Source organism: Acinonyx jubatus, chromosome A1 (assembly GCF_027475565.1).
Source record: "Acinonyx jubatus isolate Ajub_Pintada_27869175 chromosome A1, VMU_Ajub_asm_v1.0, whole genome shotgun sequence".
Classification (NCBI taxonomy): Eukaryota; Metazoa; Chordata; class Mammalia; order Carnivora; family Felidae; genus Acinonyx; species Acinonyx jubatus.
In genome coordinates, this window is record NC_069380.1 from 216,436,343 (window position 1) to 216,462,224 (window position 25,882).

The 25,882-nt window shown below is 36.1% G+C and overlaps 1 long non-coding RNA gene across 3 annotated transcripts in view; it reads right to left on the reverse strand.

The window, feature by feature from the left end:
* LOC113603895 (uncharacterized) overlaps positions 1-25,882 on the reverse strand; it is a 127,191-nt gene that overhangs the window by 35,258 nt on the left and 66,051 nt on the right. For 2 of the 3 annotated variants that reach the window (XR_008289944.1, XR_008289946.1), the window contains exon 3: positions 4,130-4,185. The exons of the other annotated variant lie outside the window; for it this stretch is intronic. This is a non-coding gene — a long non-coding RNA (uncharacterized LOC113603895). The remainder of the gene's footprint in view (positions 1-4,129; positions 4,186-25,882) is intronic. 3 annotated transcript variants of the gene reach the window in all.

Genomic DNA, 25,882 nt, shown 5'->3' on the forward strand with positions numbered 1-25,882 from the left:
CTATCCATGTCACAGAAAATGGCAAGATTTTGTTCCTTTTTATGACTGAATAATATTCCAGTGTGTGTGTGTGTGTGTGTGTGTATACCACTTCTTTATCCATTCATCTATCGATGGACCCTTAGGCTGTTTCCATTTTTGGCTGCTGTAAATAGTGCTGCATGTAGCCCTTTGAATTTGTGTTTTTGTGTTTTGGGGGTAAATACCCAATAGTGCAACTACTGGATCATAAGGTAGTTTTATTATTAACTCTTTGAGAAACTTCCATACTGTTTTTCAGAGTGGCTACACCAGTTTGCATTCCCATCAACAGTGTACAAGGTTTCCATTTTCTCCACATCCTCGCCAACACTTGTTTCTTAAGTTGTTGATTTTAGCCATTCTGACAGGCGTGAGGTGATATCTCATTGTAGTTTTGATTTTCATTTCTCTGATGATGAGAGATGTTGAGGATCTTGTCATGTGTCTTTTAGCCATCTGTGTCTTCTTTGGAAAAATGTCTGGTTGTGTCTTCTGTCCATTTTTTAAATGGGTTATTTGGTTTATGGGTGTTGAGTTCTATCAGATTTTTTAAAAATATTTTGGAATACTAACCCTAAACAGCTGTTTTTTTTTAAGTTGTAACAGGGATTTGTGTTCATTTTGGGCAGACCTATGTTCTCAAGATTTATTTTTTTTAATGTTTATTTTTGAGAGAGAGAGAGATAGAGTTCGTGAGTGGGGGAGGAGCAGCGAGAGAGGGAGAAGTGGGTTCTGTGCTAACAGTAGAGAGCCCAACATGGGGCTCCAAGTCAGGACCATGAGCTCATGACTGGAGCCGAAGCCAGATGCTTAACCCACTGAGCCACCCAGGCCGCCCAATTTATTTTATTTTTAAGGAAATCTCAGAATTTCTGCAGGTACCCTGCGAGTCTCAGGAAACATCCCACACCCACTGACTGCTTTCTAAAGAGATTCTTACAAAAGTGAAAAAGCAGCTAAACTTTAAACAAAATGAATATGTTTTACACTAGCTAAGATAGAAATCAAGTACAAAATTTACAAAAGCATTTCCCTTTATTACAAAAAATAGGGGCTCCTTTATACCTATTAGATTGTTTTTAGATAGTTTTACTTATTGGTATTGTTTTGAATTAAATGGAAAGCACTTGTGGAAATGAGGGCTATGTGTTTTCCAAGCCTGTTTATTACATAACTACCAGATCATTCCAGCATCGCTCCTGTTTGTAGATACTCCTAGAATGACTTTTCAGGTCAGTTCACATCAAGAATCTGTGTCCAGTCAGTGCCTCCTTGTAGCATTCAAGTCCATACTTTTAATATCACTATGTGTACTTCATGATCTCTTACCTGCTTTTTATTCTCTTTCTTGCTTCCAGCCTTTCACATATGCTCTTTCTTCTGTCTAGAGTATTGCTGACTCCTTTTTATTTCTAAACCCGATAATTCTCTAGCCCCTCATATAAGCTGGATTAAATCCTCAAATTTGGTCTAGGTTGCAGATGGGTATGAATGCTGGGCTAGGTTCAGCAAAATTAGTTTCTGTGTGTTTTTGCAATAATTAACAAGCTAAGTGCCCAAATGATGAACGAAACAAGGATACAAAGGAAGAGATTATTACCCTATGTTCTCTCACTAAGACGTTTAGACATTTGGTCAGTTTGGAAATTCAAGTAAACAGAGAAAAAAAACTTTTTTTAAAGCCCAGATGACTTATATGATTCATTAAAATACATTATTTGTTTGCTTCCACAGAGAGAACTTTATCGAATCCCTAAACAATTGTAACTCATTAGTCCTTATAATGAAATGTTTAATTGCCCACTTTACTTACCTACTCTAAATTTAATAAGCAGGCGGTAAAGGGGCTTAAATTTTTATCTAGCAGAGTAGCCATCATTGGTAGGCACTCAGCAAATATTTATGTATCCTGAATATTTCTCATGTGTTGTTGTTAAGGGAAAATGAATAGAGAGTAGGAAAGGCAATATCTGGATAAAATCCTATCTTCCATGAATTAAAAAAAATGAACCACCTTTTAGGAAACAACTGATTAGCAAGAATTTTTTTAAGGAACTTCTCATTTTCAATAATAGAAGGTGGAAGACAAAGGGAGAACATCTATAGACTACTGAGAAGGTCAGATTATGATTCAACTATCATGTCCCCAACCAAACTACCAAACATACCAGGCAAAAAAAAGGCATTTGTGAACAACAACAAAAATTAAAAGAGTGTACCTTTTAGGTATCTATTAGAAGGATATCATCAAAGAGTAGTCTTAATGAAAATATATTTGAATTAATAACATGGATTTCAACAAGAAAGTTAAAAGGAGAGGGGAAACAGTGGTGATGATCAATGAGTCTTGAAGTGAATTTAGTTTACACTAAATGCATGAATGTGCAATATAAGTGGAAAGTAAGATTCTCATGATGGAAAAAACATACAGAAAAGAAAAACTAAAAAATACCCTGAAACTAAACTAAACTAAACTAAACTAAACTAAACCATCCCTGCACAAAATAAGCAGTTGAAGGAAGGGCTCTGGGAGGTGGATGAGATCAATAAAGTTTATTTCCCTAAAGGGAAATTGTCTTATTTCACAGCATTGCCCCAATAATTTTTGCTGCTCATTAGTCATGCATGTGCTTCATTGCTTAGTATGTGAGCAGAGCATTCTTGACAGAGACAATAAAACTAAATAGTAGGCACAACTTCTGCTGTTGAAAGGTTGTCAGATGATGGTGGGAAAACACATTTTTAAATAGAGAATAGAAAAATGCTCAGGAAGCTGTGAACTTTAGAAGTGACTTTATGCATGCAAAAGGGAGACCAGGAAGACAGATGTTTTCTGGAAAGGGATCAGTATGAAGGGGGGAAGGGTAGTAAGTGGTTAATAGGATTGAGTTTATTGTTTTAGGTTAAGTCTTAGCTCTCTGCTGTTTCCTGGAAGCATGGCTATCAGAGAAACACTACCAGCTGCCACCACAGACTCCTGAAGCTACTGTGGAATAGCAAATAGCTAGATTGTCCCTGAAAAAGTGCCAATTTGCATCTCTCCCCCCACTTCATGCGTGCATGTACATACACACACACACACGCAGAGAACAGATTTACTGCACTTTTTTTAATTGAAAGGATGCAAATGTGTCTTTTTCTTACTATATCAAAATTGACTATGTATCTTCATAAGAAAAAAATCACTCTTTTTAGACAGATAAACTGAAACCATCTCTTGTAGAGAAAGGATTTAGGTCTCAATGCCCTGCTGCAAACACGATCATTAGAATACAAGGATAATTAAGCAGTTTTCAAATCCAATGGGGAAAAGTGGGATCAAATGTACCCCCAGCTGGCATGGGAAGCTGGGAACTGGCATCTGTGGTTTATAATTCCAACACTTATGTTGTAAGGGAAAATTCTCATACTCTATTAGGGTCTATTTTCAATTGATCATTGTCTCTTTCAGTTGTGTCACTTAAAAGCCTTGTAATTAACCTTTACCTAGAGGTTTCATTTGCAGAAATGGATGGCATATTTTTGGCTGTGTTGTTTGAGGAGCAGAATGAGATCAATATAATCAATAAGATTAAAATAGAATGTATTCAAATTGTTCAATGCAATTGAACACATTTGACATATCTTAGCATATTAAAGATGAGATTGAGGAAATAAGTTAATTTCAATTTGTAATAATAATGAAAGAGCAAACTAGATGAAAAACAAGCTACCCAAGGGAAAAAGTCTTGCAGGGTTTTCTTTTCCCTCACTAAATTGAGTTGACAACTGTGCTGGGATATCTAGTCCACTTGTTATCACTACCATCACTATCACTGGGTCACCTTGTCATACATCACATTAGTTACATGCATTTCTATAGAAACTGCAATAATCAGTATACACCCAGACAGGTTTCACTGTCATGTCTCCAAAATATTATAGACCAAATGGAAGCAATTCAATGTATTAGCCAAGATTAGAACCTTCAAAATTCAATCAGATATCAAAACATATACACACGCGCACACACACGCACACACATACACACACACACACACACTTGATGTTTCTAAACAAACTGAGATTTAAAAAATAGCAACGTTTTGATAAGGTCAAATTCACTTACCTAGTTCTCTTGTTCCCTCCTTCTCTATCACTTGGGAAAAGGTGGCATCAGAACAGCTAATCATGAAACAAATAAATTTCATGAACCAATGTTATACCGATTCATGGGTTTTGCCAAATATTCTTCTCTTGTTTGTTATTTGTATGACAGCAATAGTGATGATGTGATGAGGAGAAATAAAGGTAGTAATGTAAGTGGGGGAAAAAAAAACAAAGTTCTGGATATAATTTGCAAATAACTAGCCTCAAATGAAAAAGAAATTTCCATACGACTCATCAAATGTCTTAAATATATATATATATATATATATATATATATATATATATATGTACGATTTCTCTTAGTTTATAAAGTAAATGCTACAAATGCAAAAAAAGTAAAGAAAGACTTATAGTTTCTCTGCTATTAGAATGAACTGGTTTTGTTTTATTAATAGAACCAAACAGCTTTTACTAGTATCACTCCATGTCACAACGTGTTGACACATTATGTATTTTCTAACACATTTGGAATGCTAGGTTTCCCTAGTGAATCTCAATATCTCAGAGGATGAAAACAAAATCTGAACACTGTCAGAAACTTCCAAATCTGCTCTAATTTAGAGACTCAATGGACTGCCCAATTGCCTTGGGATGTTCATTATGTGAGAAGATATAAACCTTTTTCAAGTTTTTACTTATTTAATTATTTAACTTTCATTTTTGGCACTTCATTTCTGTTATTGTATTTGTCATAATCCTTGTTTGCTAGCTCACATAACCAAAATAAATAACAGGAAACAGGAAACTTGAATACATAGTAAAATTATTTTTTATTATTATTTTTTTTTTAATTTTAGAGAGAGCGCACAAGTTGGGGAGAGGGGTAGATGGAGATAGAGAAAAAGAGAAAGAATCTTAGGCAGGCTCCATGCACAGAATAAGAGGGACATAGAACTCAGTCTCACACCCTGGGATCATGACGTGAGTGGAAATCAAGATTCAGAAGCTCAACCGACTGAGCTTGTCCCCAAAATATTGGAATTAGTTTAAAAATAAATTACATTATAAGTTATTATATTTATCATTGCTGCTAGCTTTTTTAAATTTGTCCCCATCATTACATACCTCTGTGCATACATATATAGAGAAAATTAATACTGCCTGTGTCATTAAATATTCTTTGAACACCTGATTCTCTCTTTTTTATATGAAATTTATTGTCAAATTGGTTTCCATACAACACCCAGTGCTCCTCCCAAGAGGTGCCCTCCTCAATGTCCATTACCCACTTTCCCCTCCCTCCCACTCCCCATCAACTCTAAGTTTATTCTCAGTTTTTAAGGGTCTCTTATGGTCTGCCTCCCTCCCTCTCTAACTTTTCCCCCTTCCCCTCCCCCATGGTCTTCTGTTAAGTTTCTCAGGATCCATATAACAGTGAAAACATATGGTATCTGTCTTTCTCTGTATGACTTATTTCACTTAGCATAACACTCTCCAGTTCCATCCACGTTGCTGCACAAGGCCATATTTCATTCTTTCTCCTTGCCATGTAGTATTCTATTGTGTATATAAACCACAATTTCTTTATCCATACATCAGTTGATGTACACTTAGGCTCTCTCCATAATTTGGCTATTGTTGAAAATGCTGCTATAAACATTGGGGTACAAGTGCCCCTATGCATCAGCACTCCTGTATCCCTTGGGTAACTTCCTAACAGCTATTGCTGGGTCATAGAGTAGATCTATTTTTAATTTTTTGAGGAACCTCCACACTGTTTTCCAGAGTGGCTGCACCAGTTTGCATTCTCACCAACAGTGCAAGAAGGTTCCCATTTCTCCACATCCTCTCCAGCATCTATAGTCTCCTGATTTGTTCATTTTAGCCACTCTGATTGGCATGAGGTCGTATCTCAGTGTGGTTTTGATTTGTATTTCCCTGATGAGGAGTGACATTGAGCATCTTTTCATGTGCCTGTTGGCCATCTGGATGTCTTCTTTAGAGAAGTGTCTATTCACGTCTTCTGCCCATTTCTTCACTGGATTATTTGTTTTTTGGGTGTGGAGTTTGGTGAGTTCTTTATAGATTTTGGATACTACCCCTTGGTCCAATATGTCATTTGCAAATATCTTTTCCCATTTCATCGGTTGCCTTTTAGTTTTGTTGACTGGTTCCTTTGCAGTGCAGAAGCTTTTTGTCTTGATGAGGTCTGAATAGTTCACTTTTGCTTTTATTTCCCTTGCCTTTGGAGATGTGTCAAGTAAGAAATTTCTGTGGCTGAGGTCAGAGAGGTTTTTTTTCTGCTTTCTCCTCTAGGGTTTTGATGGTTTCCTGTCTCACATTCAGTCCTTTATCCATTTTGAGTTTATTTTTGTGAATGGTGTGAGAAAGTGGTCTAGTTTCAACCTTCTGCATGTTGCTGTCCAGTTCTTCCAGCACCATTTGTTAAAGAGACTGTATTTTTTCCATTGGCTATTCTTGCCTGCTTTGTCAAAGATTATTTGGCCATACTTTTGTGGGTGCAATTCTGGAGTCTCTATTCTATTCCATTGGTCTATGTGTCTGTTTTTGTGCTAACACCATGCTCTCTTGATGATTACAGCTTTGTAATAGAGGCTAAAATCTGGGATTGTGATGCCTCCTGCTATGGTCTTCTTCTTCAACATTACTTTGGCTATTTGGGGTCTTTGGTGGTCCCATACACATTTTAGGATTGCTTGTTCTAGCTTTTAGAAGAATGCTGGTGCAATTTTGATTGGGATTGCATTGAATGTATAGATAGCTTTGGGTAGTATTGACATTTTAACAATATTTATTCTTCCAATCCGTGAGCACAGGATGTTTTTCCATTTCTTTGTATCTTCTTCAATTTTCTTCATAAGCTTTCTATAGTTTTCAGCATACAGATCTTTTATATTTTGGTTAGGTTTATTCCTAGGTATTTTATGATTCTTGGTGCAGTTGTGAATGGGATCAGTTTCTTTATTTTTCTTTCCGCTATTTCATTATTAGTGTACAAGAATGCAACTGATTTCTGTATGTTAATTTTGTATCCTGTGACTTTGCTGAATTTATGTATCATTTCTAGCAGACTTTTGGTGGAGTCTATCGGGTTTTCCATGTGTAATATCATGTCATCTGCAAAAAGTGAAAGCTTGGCCTCATCTTTGCCAATTTTCATGCCTTTGATTTCATTTTGTTGTCTGATTGCTGAAGCTAGAACTTCCAACACTATGTTAAACAACAGCGGTGTGAGTGGACATTCCTGTTGTGTTCCTTATCTCAGAGGGAAAGCTCTCAGTTTTTCCCCATTGAGGATGATATTAGCTGTGGGCTTTTCATGAATGGCTTTTATGCTGTTTAAGTATGTTCCTTCTATCCCGACTTTCTCGAGGAATTTTATTAAGAAAGGATGCTGAATTTTGTCAAATTCCTTTTCTGCATCGATTGACAGGATCATATGTTCTTATCTTCTATTTTATTAATATGATGTATCACATTGGTTGATTTATGAATATTGAACCAGGCCTGCAGCCCAGGAAAGAATCCCGCTTGATCATGGTGAATATTTCTTTTTATATGCTGTTGAATTGGATTTGTTAGTATCTTGTTGAGAATTTTTGCCTCCATATTCATCAGGGATATTGGCCTGTAGTTCTCTCTCTCTCTCTCTCTCTCTCTCTTTTTTTTTTTTTTTTTTTTTTTTTGCTGGGTCTCTGTCTGGTTTAGGAATCAAAGTAATCCTGGCTTCATAGAATGAGTCTGGAAGTTTTCCTTCCCTTTCTATTTTTTGGAACAGCTTGAGAAGAATAGGTATTATCTCTGCTTTAAGTGTCTGGTAGAATTCCCCAGGGAAGCCATCTGGTCCTGGATTCTTATTTATTGGGAGATTTTTGATAACTGATTCAATTTCTTTGCTGGTTATGGGTCTGTTAAAGTTTTCTGTTTCTTCCTTTTTGAGTTTTAGAAGTGGGTGGGTGCTTAGGAATTTGTCCATTTCTTCCAGGTTGTCCAGTTTGTTGGCATATAATTTTTTATAGTATTCCCTGATAATCACTTGTATTTCTGAAGGAGTGGTTGTAATACTTCCTTTTTCATTAATAATTTTATCTTTTTGGGTCATCTCCCTTTTCTTTTTGAGAACCCTGCTAGAGGTTTATCAATTTTGTTTATTTTTTCAAGAAACCAACTCTTAGTTTCGTTGATCTGCTCTACAGTTTTTTTTTTAGGTTCTATATTGTTTATTTCTGCCCTGATATTTATGATTTCTCCTACTCTGCTGGGTTTGGGGTGTCTTTGCTGTTCTGCTTCTATTTCCTTTAGGTGTGCTGTTAGATTTTGTATTTGGGATTTTGCTTGTTTCTTGAGATAGGCCTGGATAGCAATGTATTTTCCCATCAGGACTGCCTTCACTACATCCCAAAGTGTTTGGATTGTTGTCTTTTCATTTTCATTTGTTTCCATATATTTTTTTAATTTCTTCTCTAATTGCCTGGTTGACCCATTCATTCTTTAGTAGGGTATTATTTAACCTCCATGCTTTTGGAGGTTTTCCAGACTTTTTCCTGTGGTTGATTTCAAGTTTCATAGCATTGTGGTCTGAAAGTGTGCATGGTATGATCTCAATTATTTTATACTTATGAAGGGCTGTTTTGCGACCCAGTAGGTGATCTGTCTTGAAGAATGTTCCATGTGCACTCGAGAAGAGAGTATATTCTGTTGCTTTGGGATGCAGAGTTCCAAATATATCCGTCAAGTCCATCTGATCCAATGTATCATTCAGGGCCCTTGTTTCTTTATTGATCCTGTGTCTAGATGATCTATCCACTGTTGTAAGTGGAGTATTAAAGTGCCCTGCAATTACCACATTTATATCAATAAGGTTGCTTATGTTTGTGATTAATTGTTTTATATATTTAGAGGTTCCTGTATTTGGGTCATAGACATTTATAATTGTTAGCTCTTCCTGATGAATAGACCCTGTATTTATTATATAATGCCCTTCTTCATCTTTTGTTATAGCCTTTAATTTAAAGTCTAGTTTGTCTGATATAAGTATGGCTACTCCAGCTTTTCTTGACTTCCAGTAGCATGATAGATAGTTCTCCATCCCCTCACTTTCAATCTGAAGGTGTCCTCAGGTCTAAAATGAGACTCATGTAGACAGCAAATAGATGGTCTTGTTTTTGTTTTGTTGCTGTTGTTGTTTTTTTTATTCCATTCTGATACCCTATGTCTTTTGGTTGGAGTATTTAGTCCATTTACATTCAGTGTTATTATTGAAAGATATGGGTTTAGAGTCATTGTGATATCTGTAGGTTTCATGCTTGTAGTGCTGTCTCTGGTACTTTGGGGTTCTTGCAACATTTCACTCAGAGTCCCCCTTAGGATCTCTTGTAGGGCTGGTTTAGTGGTGATGAATTCCTTCAGTTTTTGTTAGTTTGGGAAGACCTTTATCTCTCCTTCTATTCTGAATGACAGACTTACTGAATAAAGGATTCTTGGCTGCATAGTTTTTCTGTTCATCACACTGAACATTTCCTGCCATTCCTTTCTGGCCTGCCAAGTTTCAGTAGATAGGTGCTACTATCCTTATGTGTCTACTTTTGTATGTTAGGGCCTGTTTATCCCTAGCTGCTTTCAGAATTCTCTCTTTATGCTGGTATTTTGCCAGTTTCACTATGATATGTTGTGCAGAAGACTGATTCAAGTTACATGTGAAGGGAGTTCTCTGTGTCTCTTGGATTTCAATGCCTTTTTCCTTCCCCAGATCAGGGCAGTTCTCAGCTACGATTTGTTCAAGTACACCTTCAACCCCTTTCCCTCTCTCTTCCTCTTCTGGAATTCCTATGATGCAGATATTGTTCCATTTGATTGCATCACTTAGTTCTCTAATTCTCCCTCATACTCCTGGATTTTTTTATCTCTCTTTCTCTCAGCTTCCTCGTTTTCCATAATTTTATCTTCTAATTCACCTATTCTCTCCTCTGCCTCTTCAATCCGTGCTATGGCCACCTCCATTTATTTTGCACCGCATTTATAGCATTTTTAAATTCCTCTTGACTATTTTTTAGTCCCTTGCTCTCTGTAGCAATAGATACTCTGCTGTCCTCTATGCTTTTTTCAAGCCCAGCGATTAATTTTATGACTATTATTCTAAATTCTTATTCCATTATATTACTTAAATTGGTTTTGATTAATTCATTAGCTGTCGCTACTTCCTGGAGTTTCTTTTAAGGAGAATTCTTCCATTTCATCATTTTGGCTAGTCCCTGCAATGGCTCCAAACTACCAGGCACTTCCCCTGTGCCATTGGGAGTAACTTGTGTTGGTGGGTAGGGCCGCAGTCAGACCCAATGTCTGCCCCCAGCCCACCACTGGGACCACAGTCAGACTGGTGTGTGCCTTATCTTCCCCTGTCCCAAAGGCAGGACTCACTGTGGAGTAGTGTGGCCTTTGTCGGGGCTGCTTGCACACTGTCAGGCTTGTGATGCTGCTTCAGTGGCATCTGGCCAAGGGCCAATTAGCCAGGGTGGATCCGCAAGATGTACAGGGGTGGGAGGGGTAGGCTTAGCTTGCTTTGCCATCCATCGGTGGTCCCCTGCAGGAGGGGCCCTGCAGCAGGGAGGCAGGCCCATCTGAGGGATGCATCCACAGAAGCACAGCATTGAGCATTTGCTCAGTGCAAGCAAGTTCAGTGAGAGGAACTGGTTCCCTTTGGAATTTCGGCTAGGGGATGGGAGAGGGAAATTGAGCTTGCCAGTGCCTTTGTTCCCCTGCCCAAGCTGTCCTTCTGGGGCTCCAGAACTCTCCCCCCCAGCATCCTCTCACCCTACCCGCACTTGAGAGACAAGCTTTTGACTTTAACATCCAGATGTTAAGTCCTGCTGGTTGTCAGAACTCATGCAGTCGGCCCTCCTGCTTTTGCAAGCCAGACTGCGGCGGCTCTGCCCTGCCAGGTGGGCTTCCCCTCCACCGCCCCGACTCCCTCCTGCCAGTCCATGTAGCACACACTGCCTCTCTGCCCTTCTTACCCTCTTCCATGGGCCTCTTGTCTATGCTTGGCTCTGGAGAATCCGTTCTGGCAGTTTTCTGGGTTATTTAGGCCGATGTGGGTGGAATTGAAGCAATAAGCAGGATGAGGTGAGCTCAGCATCCTCCTAAACCCCCATCTCCCCCATCCCCGAACACCTGATTCTCAATAACTACACCAGTATTTGGATTTAATAATTATCTACAGTTAGATATTTGAATTGCTTCTACCTTTTTGCAATCAGGGTTGCCAAGTACATTCACAAATATAAGATACTGTCTCCATTTATTATTATTTCTTTAGTAGAGGTTACTACAAAAGAAATAAAATGGTCTACATACTGAATTTTTTACTGTGCATGCTCTAATTTACTTTAGAGAAATATGTCAAAGTGCAAAAGCTACAAAACTACATGAGTTAGGGATTTTGTACCCAGTTATGTTGTTTAGCAGTCCTATCAACTTTGGAAATTTACTTAAACTATTTGTTTGTTTTTAATTTTTTTAATGTTTATTTTTGAGAATGCAGGTGTGGGAGGGGCAGAGAGATGGACACAGAATCTGAAGCAGGCTCCAGGCTCTGAGCTGCCAACACAGAGTCGGATGCGGGGCTTGAACTCATGAACCGTGAGATCACAACCTGAGCTGAATTCTGACAATTAACTGACTGAGCCATGCAGGTGCCCCAACAAACTATTTTAATTTCGGTTTCCTTGTCTAGTCCAAGAAGAATATAAACTCTACTGTAGAGATAACTTGACATGTCATATGTAAGTGATTACCATAATGTCTGGCAAAACATAGTGTTTATAAATGGTAAATATTATTACTGAAACCTACAAGCACTGCGTTATGGTTGAGAACTTGTCCTCCAGAGCAGACAGCTTGAAAATGAATACTGGCTCTTCTACTCCACTGATTATAAAAACTTAAACAAGTTTTTAATCTCTCTGTGCCTCTACTTAACAACAACAACAATAATAATGATAATAATTATAATAATACCTATTTCATAAGGATGCTATGTGGATTAATTGGTGGTACAGTATAACTGAAGTCCTAGAAAAATATCCTGCACATTATGTATGTTCAGTAGATATGTGCTATATTTTTAATACTCCCATGTTCACCTGTTACCCACTTAAACCATATCTTATTTTTTTAATAAAATAAGTTTTTTGCAAATGTCTTAGTTATAAAAGGGTAATTTCTTTTTATTTGTCTTATTTAGGTTACTGTTGTATTGAATTCTTGGAATGGACTAATTCTATACATTTTTCTCTAGAAGATGGTAATTAAAAATATTTATATATATGGATTCTAACCCTTTGCCCTTCATATTTTCTTGCAATTTTTCCCTAGTTTCTCATGTTAACATTGTTGATGGCTTATTGTCATATTTCCTTTGTAGATTGTCAAATCCAGGAGGTATCTTTTAATATTGCTTTCCTTTATTCAGGTAAGTGGGAGTTTGTTGATGTTCAATTTAGAAATAGTTTACTTATTTTCAGTAGAAGTCTGAACATTATATTTTGTAATTTCATTTGCTATATTTATCTCTTTAGTGTTATTTATGCACTTTATGTATTTAATATGTTGATACTGCATGCTTCGGACTGAATGTTTGTGTCCCCCCAAATTTATGTTCCATCCCTAATCTTCATGCCAAGGTGGGGCCCTTGGGAAGTAATTTATTCATGAGAGTGGAGCCCTCAGGATGGTATTAGTATTCCTATAAGAAAAGACAGGGGAAAAATGAACTCTCTCTCCACCATGTGAGGATCCAGCAAGAAGGTGTTCATCTGCAAACCAGGAAGAAGGCCCTTGCTAGAAAACAGATTGGTTGGCACCTTAATTTGGGCTTGCCAGCCTGCAGAATTGTGAGAAATAAATGTTGTTCATGGCTTAAACATACAGTCTATGACATTTGTTAGTGCAACTTGAGTTGAATTAAGATACTGGGGAAAGCTTAATATAAAATTTATATTAAAAGAGGCAGGTTGTATGGAACCACAAAAGACCCTGAATAGCCAAAGAAACCTTTAAAAAAAAAAAAGCAGTAGCACCTGGGTGAGTCAGTAGGTTAAGCATCTGACTTCGACTCAGGTCATGATCTCATGGTTCACAGGTTCGAATTCCACATCAGGCTCTGTGCTGACAGTTCAGAACCTGGAGCCTGCTTTGGATTCTTTGTCTCCCTCTCTCTCTACCCCTCCCCTGCTGCACTCTGTGTCTCTCTATCTCTCTGAAAAATAAATAAATATTAAAAAAAAAAAAAGAAAAGCTGGAGGCATCACAATTCTGACTTCAAGTAGTATTACAAAGCTGTAGTAATCAAAACAGTTTGGTACTGGCACAAAAATAGATTTATAGATCAGTAGAACAAAACATAAAACCTAGAAATGAACCCACATCTATATGGTCAATTAATCTTGGACAAAGCAGGAAAGAATACCCATTAGGAAAAAGGTACCATTCATTAAATGGTATAGGGAAAACTGGACAGCAACATGCAAAAGAATGAAACTGGACCATTCTCTTACACCATACACAAAAATAAATTCAAAATGGTTGACCTCAGGAAAGACCTAAATTTGATACCTGACACCTTAAAAATCCTAGAGAACACAGGCAGTAACTTTTTGACATCAGCCATAGCAACTTCATTCTAGATATGTTTCTGAGGCAAGAGAAACAAAAGCAAAAATAAACTATTGGGAGAACAGCAAAATAAAAAGCTTCTGCACAGAAAAGGAAACCATCAACAGAACTAAAAGGCAACTACGGAATGGGAGAAGATATTTGCAAATGACATATCTGATAAAGGGTTAGTATCCAAAATCTGTAGAGAACTTATCAAATTCAACACCCAAAAATGAAGTAATCCAGTGAAGACATGGGCAGAAGACATGAACAGACATTTTTCAAAAAAAGACATACAGATGGCTAACAGACACATTAAAAAATGGTCAACATCACTCATCATCAGGGAAATGCAAATAAAAACTACAATGAGGTACCACCTCACACCTGTCAGAATTGCTAAAATCAACAACACAAGAAACAAGTTTTGGTGATGTAGTGGAGAAAGGGGAACCCTCTTACACTTTGGGTGGGGATGCAAGCTGGTGGCACTCTTGAAAACAGTATGGAGATTCCTCAAAAAGTTAGAAATAGAACCACCCTATGGTTCAGCAATTTCACGACTAGGTATTTACCCAAAGATACAAAAACATTAATTCAAAAGGGCACACACCCCCTCATGTACAGCAGCAGGCGGCATTATCTACGATAGCCAAATTATGGAAACAGCCTAAGTTTCCATTGACTGATGAATGGATATATACAATGGAATATTATTCAGCCATAAAGAAGGAATGAAATCTTGCTATTTGCAATTACATGCACGGAGCTAGAGAGCATTATGTTAAGCGAAATCAGTCAGCTGGGGAAAGACAAATACCACATGATTTCACTCATATGTGAAATTTAAGAAATAAAACAAACAAGCAAAGAAGAAAAAAGAGAGCGGGTGAGTAGCAAGAAACAGAGTCTTAATTATAGACAACAAACTGATAGTTACCAGAATAGAGGTGGGTGGAGGATGGGTGAAATAGATGATGGAGATTAAGGAGTGCACTTTGATGAGCACCGGGTATTGTATGGAAGTGTTGAATCACTATATTGTAACCTGAAACTAATTTTATGCTGTATGTTAACTAACTGGAATTTATTTAAAAATTTTTTTTAAAAAGGATCAATTTAACAAAAGCCACTTCTAAATAGTTATCTCCGTCTCATATATTTGTGATGATTTCTAAATTATATTAGCCTATCTCTTTCATTCCATTCATTCCTCATAATTACTCTTAACAGTTCCACACTATTTTGATTTTGTGGCTTCTATGTTTTTATACTACAAAAGAGAAGTCTTATAATTTCTTCCCCTGTTCTGAAGCATTTAAGCTATCATGCTTATTTTTATTAGAATTTAGAAATATATATATACATACATATATATGTATAAAGGATTGTAATCTCAATATCTATTTTTCTTTCTATTTATTTATATATTCATTTTGGAAAACAGTATATTTAAAATCTTATTGTAAAATTGAAATATTTATCAAACTTCCACAAACCCTTGAAAAAATTTATAGTACGGTGAAAATTACTGGATTCATGTTATCTGATTATCATTTGATTCTCGATTTGAAGAATATATTAATAACTTATTATAGAAATCAGATTACTTAGTCAGCAAAGCAGAGTAATTTTACCTTTCAACCAGTGTTATGAAAGACCCTATTGGATTATATTTGTATACAAAGGGTTAAAGCCCTCCATATCTTCTATCCAACTGAGAAGATTGCTAACTCATGAGATTAGTCAGCAGAAGTGATAAAAGTAGAAATAAAACTTCAAATTTACCTAATGTTGGATAAAGAGAGATGCATAAGTTTTGAGAAAGAAAAATCACCTGCACTTTCTTGATATCATTGAAGGCAAGTAATTTAGTGGTCTTAAAACCTCTAAATAATTATCACTTATCCACTTTACCTAGGAAGAAACATACAAGAGAGCACTACATCAGATATAAATGATTTTAAGGTTATTCTTGGATCATCTCATCCACAATGTTTTAAAAAACATAATCAACAGATAAGACTTTTGCTCCAATTAGTGCTAATCTCTCACTGAGAAAATATATAAAACAATTATCTGCATAATGTCTCTAGTTTAATATATGCTAATATTTAATGAGGGAAGTGTATTCACTCAACATTCATGAAATACCAATTTTCTTTAAATATTAATGAATTCAACTTCAAACATACTTAGTAGCAAACATATTCAACTTCCTTATTTATGTTATTTCAAAATACATAAACTATGCATATCCAGCATAACTTAATTAAAAACAGTGATCATACCATTATCTATAAATGAAATAGTTAACTAAGGATAAGTTTCCTTCCAGAAATAAAAAGTACATATGGTCTTTATTGTGAAAATATTAAATTGTAATTCCATCTTTTCATAGTTTTAAAAACCTTAAGCCTATTTAACCCTGTACATTTATTCCAGCAAATCAATGATCACTTAGCTAGAAAAATTAAATATATAAGATGAACATACTCCAAAGCTTTCTTCTCATTTTCATTTTCTCATCTGGATTATGAATCTGATGTTTTAAAGACAATGTTTAATTTTCTGTATAACCATTTGCAAAACAAAATAATCATTCTCTATGAGTCTTACTTTTAGAGAACTTTATAACAATAACCAAAATCATAGCTCACTGAATTTCTAGGATTATTGTTTTTGTAGTCAGTCTATGAATAATGTTATTATGTTGTCCAAAATAGTGTTAACAGAGGGAAATACAAAGTTGCAAAAACAACAACAACAACAACAACAACAACACAGTACATAATGTTCTTAGGTGTTAAGTTTAGTTCTTATGGATTTCAAAAATAGATTTATTTACATATACAGTGAGATAATTTGAATATATGATAAACTTAAATGGATAATGGCAATATATAATTTTCTTATTTTAATTTTTTTTGAAGGTTATTTATTTGAGGGAGAGAAGCAAGTGGGATAGGGGTAGAGAGAGAGGGGAGAGAGAGAATCCCAAGCAGTTTCCTCACTGTCAGTGCAGAGCCTGATCGGGGCTTGAACACACAAAATGTGAGATCATGACCAGAACTGAAATCAAGAATCAGATGCTTAACTGAATGAGCCATCCAGGTGCCCCAAATATATAAGATTTTCAGTCAAGATCATTCTCCAAGACCACATACTGAAGACAACCTCAGACACATACGCATACAGACATACATAAAACAGATAACCCTCTCATAATAGTTACAATTAATAACCCAAGATTTAGAAAATAATCTGCTGAGTTGACCTATTACATGACCATTTCCATAAACCATAATCAAAATCTAAACATAAATTAGACTATGGGGATGAAGCGTCAAGCCTCCTGACCCTTAGCCGTCAGACAACAGAGAGGAGAAGAAAGTTTCTCCCTGTAATAAACCATTCTTTTTAAAGCACAGTAGTAAAACAAGACTCCCTACTCTAAACCAGGCATCAGGGATAGAACCTGTTGCTGAGAAGTAAATGGAACAAACTGCTGATTATCACTCCTTGAGGCTATGAATGATTTGGAAGTCCTGGAAGAGGTGGTGATTGAAGCAAATGACCATGACTGCCTTGTGATTGACTCTATAACATCCACTATCACCAAGTGACAGGGTCCCCAACCTGCTTTTGCATTTCCAGGAACTGGAGTTGATTGAAGTCACTGTCAATACTTCTAGACAGAGAAAGTAAAACATAAAGATGCAAAAGGGAAACTTAACTTACATCTTGAATGAGTCACAACCACAAATAGAAATGAGCACCTGCAATGTCATGAAAAAAACTTAGTCAATACAGTTTTCTCCAAATTAAATTAAGTAATGACATAAAATTAATTTTTATTAAGTATAATTTTAATCTTCAAAAAGAAATGGATGAATAATTTCTAAAGAACATAATATCAAGAAAAATCATTATGAAACAAACAGGTAAAAATCAAAGATTTATGTATATAATATATATATGTATACAGAATGAATACAGAAGTCAGAAATGTTAGTGTGTGTGTATGCGTGTGTGTGTGTGTGTGTGTGTGTGTGTGTGTTTTAAAAAAAATTAAGGGCTTTTAGATAAATGTAACAAGAATGTAAAAGACTGAACAGTGGGAGTAGCAATATTTCAGCAGAAATAGCTACAGAATTTTAGAATTAAGAAAGTATATGAATTCTCAAATTGAAGGAATACTCTAACTCACTCTAATACATTCATATTCTTCTATAAGCACTAGACTCAAAGAAAAGTTTAAAATTATTATAAAGAAATATGAAAATAGTGAGAGCCAGACAAGTGTCCCAAATCTTCTGCAGTAGGGAAGTAGACCTTATATCCTAAAATATTTTTAAAATCACAAACAATACTATGTTGCAACCTAGTCTGCTGTTTGCTTAATTCAGAGGATTCCATCTTCCCACATTCAGAACAAAGAGGTTCTGAATACATTAAACATGAGAATTAAATTTGTCAAAGACCATTGCATCTGAACACAGTTACCATTAGATAGTGAAAGTGAGTCTATTAGTGGCCCTGCCAGTTGAAATTCATCCTGTTCAAAGAGGAAAATGTAGGTGGAAAAAAAGAAAGTTCAATCTGAAAGAAAATAAAAAGTACTCTTTGTAATTTGTCGAGCCACATCCTTAAGGTATTTAAATTGCTCTTTTTTTTATACTTCAACAATTAGGCATATTTCAAGGATTTGATCACTATTTAGGACCACTGGAAGAATATTTATAAGGAGAGCAGTAGCAAACTCAAGAGTTAATAATGGCCATGTGTCCTGAAGGAGTTAATATAACTTCCAAAGAAAATTTACTTTGCAGAAGACAGTAATGTTACCATTTACCTCATAGTACAGCAAGTTCACATTATTTGGTTCTAGGCAAAGGGAGAAATAAGAAGAAAATACAACAAAGAAATCATGAAGCAACTATCTTAGAGCAATTTGTCTCAAATATGTAGTGTGCATCTTAACTCTCCTTCCTCTTTGCATGGATATATCCCCTTTGAAGATATATATTTTGGACATTGAAATTAGATTGAAGAAAAATGTTAATGTATAAACAATTGTAAAATCATGTATTAGACTTGTAATCAATTACATTCAAGTGTGGGATGGTTAGTTCAATGGGAAGAGAAAAGAGAATTTTTGAGAAATCCACAGCTATGTCCTGATGCTTAAACTGCTGACAGGACCAAAAATATACCTGGGAACATCGCTTAGTACAGCTGGCAAGTCAAGGGAAGAGATATTTAAGTAGTAAATAGTAGAAGGTCACACACTAGTGATTACACACACATATGCTGGAAAACCATGGGGTGTCAGGGGGAAACATAAAGTTCAGTGGAGCTAATACAACAAAGAATCTATATACAAGCATATTGTTTAGCATAGATTATCAACACAAAATATTTTCTGACCCCTGTCTTGAATTGATCTGTCCTCATAAGCAGTGAAATAAAATGTAAAAAAAAAAGGGGGGGCATTTCCCAATATGATATTATTTATATTACACAAAGGTCACCTTACACTTAAGCTGTACACTTTTAACTTGTTCTCTGCCATAGAGGGATATTTTTCACATATGTGAGTATTTACATAATAATGATGCTGTTCTAAATCCATAAGCTTGCAGCCTTTTTAGTTAACCTGTGGAGAATATGGATCCTATCTATGTTCTTCCCTGTAAACTGATCAAATCCACAAATGAAAAGAGACAGTCAGGAGCAGAAGGAGGCAGAGAGAGAGAGAGAGATGGGAAAACAGTAGAAAGGTAATTGCGATGATTCCCAGTGTGGGGATAGATACAACTTCCGAAGAAAGGTGCTCAACAATCGATGTGGTGCCCGCAAGTGGTGTTTGATAGACATGTCAAGAGTCGAGTTATTTGTCTCTTACATAAAAATTCTCATATATACCCAATCTTGTTTTATATTTTGTATATAATATTCAGCATCTGCAGAGTATATTATTAATACTGTTTGCAAAGCCTTGCAACAAAAACAAAATACTTATTTTTAACTAGAAGACAGCTTACCCTGAAGCAGGGCTATTATCATCTTCTGGGATCCATATTCTACATTTACACTCCATTGCTGAGCAAAATCCTACACCAGCTTACGTGAAGTAAATGGAAGTATCATTAAACCATTGGCAATAACTCCAGAGGGATGCTGGCCCCCTCTGAGTATAACAGATAAGCCTCCATGACAGAATTGATTCTCCCAGTCAGTTCATTCTTCCGGTATATGTGTTCCTCATTGCTACTGTGGATCATTTACTGGATCAGCAGAGAAAGATCTAGGACAAGTCTCTACTGAGACTGTTGCTATTGTTACTGCTGTATGTGGAAATATACAAATACCATTGGCAATCTAAGGGTATCCCAGGTGATACTCAAATTATGCTTTATTTGGGGGTTAGTGCATTTAAACACTTTTGAATATCAGTTGAGTGATAAATGATTAGTGAATGTATCTGAACTCCTTTGGTTCAGGAATAAGCTTCTTGCTAGACCTTTTATGTTTTCTCACACTTCTGGAATTTGTATCATGCTCACGTTTTTGTTGTTCTATGTCCTTCCATACTTCTCTGCCTAAACTTCACTCATTTTAAGCTAGCAATGAGTTTTTACAATAAATAAATCTGTAGGGCTATGTCGGGACCATTAATGCATTAGTAGAAACCACTGGTCTTTGTTACTCTCCTTTCCTATGCATAATAGGCATGCATTTTAAGGAGATGCTTATAAGGCCTGTACCTTTGGAGTTTAACACACTGATATTGTAATGACAGAGATATTGATTCAAGCATCTGTGGTGGGAGGTGTTTCTGTAGATATGCCCTTATAATGTTCCTATCTCCTCTTCCTATCCCAAGCCAAATCATACTATGTTCATGGATGCATGTTCTCTACTCCCGGAAAAGATTATTGGTTTCAATTATTTGCCAACCAATATTTTACAATTATGCACAAAATATGTCTAGAACAAAGGCTCCAGACACATAGGTGAATGTTTATTAGAAACAAACTTGTTGGTTTCTTCAAGTCTGATTCAGTCAGTGGTCTTATTCATTCATTCATTTAATTTAAAAAAAATGCATCTCATACCCACAAGGTACAAATGTGCCTGTAAACACTAGGTATCATCTAGTGAATAAATCCTAATCCATTCTTCTGGGGTTTCCAATCTACTAGGGATGGTGGGGTGGGGTAGACAATAAGGTAGGGTCAAACAAATCAAAAGGGAATTTTAATAGTGTGGCAATTTCAATGTTGCTAAATCAATTCATATCTCATAATCCATATTCCACCTATTCAAAATTGGCTTTGATATGAACACACACAGAAATTCTACTTTGATAGATAACCTCTTAAATGGCTCAGAAAGCTTAAAACTACCATTTCTTCCTTGCTTTCCACATATGATAAAATCACAAACTATAGTCAGGTCAAACTTCTATCTCTTTAATCTAGGATTTTTTTATCTCCAGAATGATTACAATAGTTCAAGTGCCCTGAATTGAGGCACTAGTGTGCTAGCAGGGAGTGTGACTCCACATTCACCCCAACTTCCCAATATGAACTACTCCATGAGGAAGGAAAGAAGTGACAGCAACTACCCAGTCCTGCATTATCCAACCCAGTCAGGGATTGTTCCTGAGGAAGGAAGTCACTAATGTCACATTAGCTGCTAGCTCCTCTGGACCTAATTCAGCCATACAAGTCCCCATTTATTTTTCATCCAAAGAGTATCAGAACAATTCATTTAGAAATCACAATTATATAAATTGTAGGAACTCAAGTTTATAAAAATCAGAGCAGAACAATCACCTCAGTGCTGATGTCCTAAAAAGGTGGTTATACCAGAAGCCAGAGCCAACATGTATTGGCTCATTTCCTTCTAAGTTCCAGTCATAGAAATTGCAACTGAATTATATTGGTGATGTTAGTAAATCATAATGTTTTTCTCTTCAACATATGCAGAACCATACTGTGTTATCCCTTATTTATTTTACATTTTAAATTAAGGTATTCTCAATAATTAAACTTAAGGTCACTAGAACAGAGGCTCTGTGAGGACAGGTGATTTTTAAAAAAAAATTCATTTGCTTTTACATCCTTAGCACATAGAAAAATCCTAGGCACATGATAGGTGCTTAACATATGTTGAATGAACAAATACATCTAAGTATTTTTCCCCCTCTCCTTCCACGAGAGACGAACAATAGATTCTGAAGAAAATTCTTTTTGCACAGATTTCCACTTTCTTTAATTCTTCCCATTTACCTCAAAATGAGAAAATTAAGAAGAACACTTTAGGAAACGGGGTAAAATTACTACCACTATGGGTTTATATGATCCAGAATGCGTAAGGACTCTTTCAGCTGTCAGTAACAAAAATCCAACTCCAAAGTTTAATATGCAGCTAAATTATTGGTTCACAAAGCTGACAAAAACCCAATGATATATTCTTCAGACATGACTGAATAGATGTTCCTATCATGTCCTCAGGGATCTGACTCTTTTTTTTTCTCCTATCTCTTTCTCAGTAATGTTTTTCTTTCCACTGACTTTATTCTCCAGCAGACTTCTGCATATGGATTCAAGATGCCAGTGGCATTTCCAGACTTACATGACATTATTGCTTGAGTTTCCAGAGAAAGAAACAGTGTGTTTCCTGATATCATTGCTCTGGTAAATGTCCAAGGAGAAGTAAGATGGTCTCAACATAATTTACATGGAGAGGCCTGAACCAACCACTGGACTGCTAAGCTTGGTGCTCCTGCTGATTTCTGGACTGGAGGGAAATTTCTGTAAGATTAATTCCAGCCATGAACTGGGTAGACAGAAAAACATTGTCAACCACTCACAGCCCACAAGATGCTGCAAAATCTTATTCTTGATTTTTCTCTTGTCACATCTTACCTCACTTTCCTTCTAGTTCCTCATTCTCTCTCTCTCTCTCTCCTTTCTCTTTTAAGATTGGTCTTAGTTTTCTATTCCTAAATGCATTAATGTGACTTCAGTCCTGAAAGATTTTACACATGCTGTTCTGTCTATCTGGAATATTCTTCCTTGTATCCTTTTCATCCTGAGCACTTTGTATTTGTCTGCAACACTCAAGTTAATGATTACTTTCTCCTGGAAGCCATTGATGGTATTCTAGTTCAGAATACATACTCCCTGTTAAAAAATGTGTATGCTTCTTTTCAAAATTTGTCGTTATTGTGATTACTTATTTTGTAAATAGTTGTTGACTTTTGATCCCTTTACCTACAGGAGGACAGTGTTCCAGACCATCATCTTCCTCAGCGTTACTCCAGTTTGTGACACGCTGTCTGGCACATGGCAGGCACTAAAAACACTTATCAATGAATCAAATAAAGAATTGGATTAATTAAATATTAATTTAGCCTAGTCTAGGGGTGTCTATTCTAAGGGGAGAACTTTTTTTCATAAAAGGCTAGATAGTAACTATTTTAGGCTTTTTAGCACCTACTGTTTCTGTCACATATCATTCTTTGTATTTTTCTTGTTTGTCTCTCTGCTTTTTTACAATCATTTAAAATGTAAAAAAGCATTCTTATCACTAAGCCGTACTAAGCAGGTCACTGGCAAGACCATGGCCTGTGGGTCATAGCTTGCCCACCTCTGCCTTAGTATCCTAGTAGTTCTAATTCTTCTTGCAATTGTGTAATTATAGTGAGATTCTAACTCCATATTTTTATTTGTTTGTTCCTTTATTTTTGCTTTGGTTTTCTTTCTGAAATGCACCCTTAACTTTCTACTTGACATAAATACTAATTCTGTTCTCAGCAGTACCCAAGCCAGGATCATATTGGTGTGCTTTCTTTTCAAACCTATTTGTTACCAACTTTTTCTTTCTACAAAATGCCTATGCATTTCTTGTAATCTCCTGCTATCTCTGCCACACTGTGCCTTCTCCATTCTTCAGCCAAGTGCACCTGCTGCCCTGGGTTCTTATTGCTGTTTCCAGTTTTTATGCTGCATCATCATCCCCTCTGCTTTCTGCAGGATAGAGGATAATATTTCAGTAGAAGGAGAAATGTTTATTTAAAATACACCGAGTAAAACAGACATTCCTAGATTCTGACACCAGGGAAATAAGCATGCCATCTGCCCTCCATAAGGAGCTCTTTGCCTGAGGGACATAACCGTATCACCCAGGTAAGCTCTTACTAATGTGTAAATTGTACTGCAACCTACAAATCGTGGTTGTCATTCTAGACCTTCTGTTCTTTTGCTGTCCTAAGTTCTATAGTTCATTTGCAATTCTTTTTTCCCCCTACTGTATACACGTTGACACCTCTTCCCCCGGAATACAACAACCACTAGTCTTGTGAATGGGAAACTTAGAACGTCTCACCCATTAGTTTCTCAGTATGAATCGCAAGATTGTTTTTTAGGGGAAAAATGGCACATTTCAAGTACTGCTGTTACATAATTAGAGGTAATAGGGGAAAAACCCAAAGCATATACATATATAGGTATTTTAAATTCCATCCGTTGTGAATGCATGATTTATAAGAATAAGTGAGCATGCTATGTCTTGCAAACTTAAAAAAAAGATAATCTGTCATCAGCTTACTCAAAAAAGAATCAAACTGTGGCAGAAATCAATTGCTCCCCAATATTTACTATGTGAAAACACATAGTTTAATAGCTCTTCATCCAATATGACAAATGTTATACTAAGATAAACTTTATAAAGAATAAACTTGAGAGGACTTAATTTAATAAATTTGTATAAATGCAGACACCCATGTAAGGATCAACACAATTAAGATGAAACATGTTTCCATCTCTCTACAAATTTCCTTTATGCTCACTTCAAACCAATCCCCATCCACTCATAACTAAATCCTATTCTTGTTTCTATCTCCACAGAATTAGTTTTTCTTATTCTTGAACTTCATATAAATTGAATCATAGAGTATGTATTATATTGTTTCTGACTTTTTATCATAATGTTTTGAGATTTGTCTGTGTTTTGTGTTTTAAAGGTCCATTCCTTTCATTGCAAAGTATTATTCCATTGTATAAATAAGGGATCATGAATGTATTCAATTAGTTCATCCATTACCCAGTTTAAGGATGTTTGAGCTGTCAGTTTTTGTCCCTTATTTTTCAAAAAGAAATTTAATATTTATTTATTTTTTAAGAGAGAGAGAGAGAAAGAGAGAGAGCATGAGCAGTGGAGGGGCAGAGGGAAAGGGAGACACAGAATCTGAAGCAGGCTCCAGGTTCCGAGCTGTCAGTACAGAACCTGACACAGGGTTCGAACCCACAAACTGTGAGATCATGACCTGAGCCGAAGTTGGATGCTTAACTGACTAAGCCATCCAGGCGTCCCTATCCATTTTTTTTTTCAATATTGATTGATTGATTGAGAGAGAGAGAGAGAGAGAGAGAGAGAGAGAAAGAGAATTCCAAGGAGGCTCCACACTGTCAGTGCAGACCCCAGTGTGGGGCTCATCTCTCAAACAGTGAGATCATGACCTGAGCTGAAATCAAGAGTCAGACACTTAACCGACTGAGCCACCCAGGTGTACCAGTTCTTGTCCATTATTTTGTCCATTTATAGCACCTTAAGAAAGGTTTCTTAAGGCACTTACTTAAGGCACTCATGAGCAAATTTTCTTTGGTGGGCCTAGGTGTTTATTTCACCTAGTTAAATGCCTACGAGGATGCTTGCTGCATTATAAGGTAGGTGTATCTTTAGTAGAAGATATTGCCAAACCCTTTTCCACAGTAGTTGTGCCATTTTACATTCTTGTCCACAGCATTTGTGAGATTCAGTTGCTCCAATCCTTGTGAACATGTGGTGCATACAGTGTTTTTAATTTTACCCAGTTTATTAGGCATGAGGTAGTTTCATATGTATTTCTCTGATGACTCATGATGTTGAGTACTACTTACTCAGTTGATTCTTTGCCTTTCATATAATTTCCTTTACAATTTTTAAGCAACTTTATTTTTTTATTATTGCTATTATTATTAATTTATAGGAAGTGTTTATATATCCCAGATATAACTATCTGGCATACATATTCTTGTCTAAC